At 41.4% G+C, this 3,245-nt stretch overlaps 1 long non-coding RNA gene across 2 annotated transcripts; it reads right to left on the reverse strand.

Annotated features, from left to right (window-relative positions):
* Positions 1-234: 234 nt before the first annotated feature.
* LOC137591619 (uncharacterized) lies at positions 235-2,659 on the reverse strand. 2 transcript variants are annotated; one of them, XR_011034677.1, is made up of 4 exons: positions 2,349-2,659; positions 1,840-2,062; positions 1,042-1,189; positions 235-701 (listed from the first exon to the last, which is right to left on the reverse strand). It is a non-coding gene; the product is annotated as an uncharacterized lncRNA (long non-coding RNA). The 2 variants fall into 2 exon arrangements; XR_011034676.1 differs by lacking the exon at positions 2,349-2,659 and having other exon boundaries at positions 1,840-2,315.
* Between the last annotated feature and the right edge of the window lie 586 nt (positions 2,660-3,245).

A 3,245-nucleotide genomic window follows, 5' to 3' on the forward strand; every position in this document is an offset into this window, starting at 1 on the left:
AGAGAGTAAGTGAAGTGAAGACTTTAGTATAAAAAATTGAGACAGATTCCTGTATGTCATATATTGTTTTGGCTCCTTATTTCGTTACGTTTGGTGTACCCCTCTACAAGATCCACTTTCCAAAGGCTTTTGAAGGGACAATGCAGAGTCAAACCTCACAAGACAGAGCCAACATTCTGTTAGTGTTGCAATATTTTAATATTTCAAACAAACATTTTGAAATTCTGTTGGTAATTGTTCGCAACAAAACACAGTAAAAAGTAACCATACAAATAAATTAGTAGCAAGTACCAGGATGTATTTTGAACACAATTTTTCTAAACAAATGAATCAAACAATATCAATAACAGTAAAGATCTATCTTTGTGTTTTATTGAACAGGTTTTGTAGCTGACATGTTGGACCTCATGTGACAAAGTCTTGGTGGACCCCGTGCCATACACAAATGAGATGTTGTCCATTCCTCTCCCCGAGAATCTGTCTGCCCAGTATGAGCGTCGGGACAAGGAGGAGGTCATTGCCAGCTACATGACCAGGTTCAACCAAGACTCGGTCTAAATCCAGCGTAGTGGCCTTCGTCTTCAGGAAACTGCTGGCGTATGTGAAGGACCACACAGGCTGGGATGACAACCCGGATTCTGCGTCCTAAGTAGCCCCAGCACCAGCCAACAAAGGGGCGATAGGCCAGATGTCTGCACCATCTACAGAAAAAGGACACAAAACTATTTATTTCACAATGTTTTCAATCCTGAGTATTACAACTGTTGTTGATTTCCTGACAGGATGGCTCTGTGTTCTCATTATTATTGGATGTATTGTTTTATGTAAATAAATGCTTGTATATGTCAACATAAATGGATTGTGAATACCAAAAAATGTTCAACATGTCTATTAATAAGATAAAAATCAAGGTGTCGCAAATACAATATTAGACTTTGTTGTACCTATATATGTCATGTTACTGCATTAATGAAGGAATGCCTGATGACGCAAAGTAAGACAACTAGTTTTTATTCCGACATTTTTCAAAGAACGACTCACCGATGTATTGGTCTCAGACTGAAGGGCCACACTCGGCCCTCAGTACGTGACCGGCCCTTTGCAGGGTGTACACGTTTAGGCACACAGGCTGGAACCCAGGATGTTGAGTCATGCACGGAGCCTCCTCAACCTGCAGACGGCTCCTAACCTACAGTGAAAAACATGGTAAAGGTCATTTGAATTTACTGTTGTCAAAGTAGCCGAATACTGTAGAGATATAACTTTGGAGACACAAGTAGCAAGCTCACAGCTAAACCACAAACTGAATGTATGCCAACAGAAGCAGAAAACATCTGTGTCCACAGGGACACCTGTACAACAGGTGAAGACACCTGTACAACAGGTGAAGACACCTCAAAATAGAGTAGATAAAGGCATCACTGCAGTATGGTTCCATCATTTCACCGTTAACCTGGTGTGATGGTAGCAGGTGTCAGCTCCGTGTGTCTCGTCACAGAGGACTGCCTCAAATATTGATCAGTTTAGTAACGGGTTAAACCAATGTGATAGAAAAATAAAGTCACTTAGCCGTGAGCAGAAGCTAGCATTAGCCACATGGTAATAACTATCAGAACACCATCAGACTTTACTGTTAAAATGTTGCTGTATTTCTATAAGTGACAGTAAACACATCTGTACATATACTAAATACATAATAAGACATGTGACATTATTACTGTGATGAGAGGCGGGAGTAGAAGCTAAAGTAGCTACCGGACGATGCTAACGTCCTGTGATGACGTAGGTTACACAACAACACAACACAGAACCAACTAAGTAACGTTCACCCGGACTAACCAATCAGAAACGTCCTGCTGCAGCCGCACAGTCGGTGTTCCTTCTGGTTCCGACTCAGGGTCATGAATGTACGCCGACACGACGGGTCCTCCAAACGCCATAATGCTAACAAACGTAACTCCGGTCAGTGTCCCGTTAGCCTAACGCTCTACTTCAGAGGGGCGTGGCCCAGGTGAAGGGGGCGTGGCCCAGCGGAGCTCATTAACATACTGCAGCCGGAGGCCTGAAACGAAGCGTTTGGTGAGTAGCTCAGATGAGCGATTTTGAAAAGCTGATATTTAGGACCACAGATCACTTTAGGTCAAAATATTTGGAATACAGTCTAGTTGGACATCTGGCAGCTGAATGACATTAAGTTAAAAATACATAATATGGGACCTTTAATGAAATATTTCAAGTACAGTGCTACATCATAAGCTAGTACTCCCTCAAATATATCGTGTCCCAAACAAGGAGGGAGACCGGGCTGACAAACATGAAACGATTTCAAAGCATTAAACACAGTTGACCTCAATGCCTTTGTTGTCTCCTGTCCCGTCTCCAGATGTAATATCATTAACAGCTGAGTCGTAGGTTTCAGGGGTGCCCTGTGGACCACAGACGTTGGGATCATTATTTTCAAACTCACTTAGTGTATTTTCGCAGTATCTACAAAAATACTTGGAGCAACTAAAATTTTCTGTAAACCCCCCAATGCCACGAGCCCCGAGGTTGTCACCTGCAATACAATACAGTGTTCTTTTAACAGTTTTATTGCACAGAGATTCCATTGTCCTCCAAATCTTTAAAATCCTCCAACATCTCTGAGAAAAGCTTAGCACAGATAAAACTCTTTTAGGTCCTTCTCTCCGCACAACAATACAAGGGACATGAGGTCAGTACTTGACCGCACATGAGCAGGCAAATCTGTCAAAGAAAGATAGACAGCTAGGACTTTATGCTTATTTTTTTTAGCAGAGCCAAGAGGATTAGCGATTTCAAACGCATCTTGATACAAAATGAGCTTAAGGCAACCTGGATTGTCAATGAAGAACTTGTTTGGTGACATAAATGATGGACAAACGTTTAAGTCAAACTCCTGTGAGTCTGTTTCTTCACTCTGCTGTGACACTGAATTCTTCCACAACTCAGATTCTAATAAGGTGGTCAATGTTTGCTTCACTGGAATGTAGTAAGCATATCTTTGTGACATGTTTTCATCAATTCCTCATGTTAGTTTTTTGGGTTCGACGTACTGAAACATATTTTTGAATGTCTGAGCTCTTGAATATGTTGTTCTGAGTGGCCCTTTATGGCAGGCAGAGAACAGATCTGAATCTCGAACACAATCACAGATTTTAGTGACGTCATCATCTGTTAGACTCATGTCATCTTTTAAAAGTGAACGAAGTTTACTTAAAGTGTAA

This window comes from Antennarius striatus, chromosome 24 (genome assembly GCF_040054535.1).
Source record: "Antennarius striatus isolate MH-2024 chromosome 24, ASM4005453v1, whole genome shotgun sequence".
Lineage (NCBI taxonomy): Eukaryota > Metazoa > Chordata > Actinopteri > Lophiiformes > Antennariidae > Antennarius > Antennarius striatus.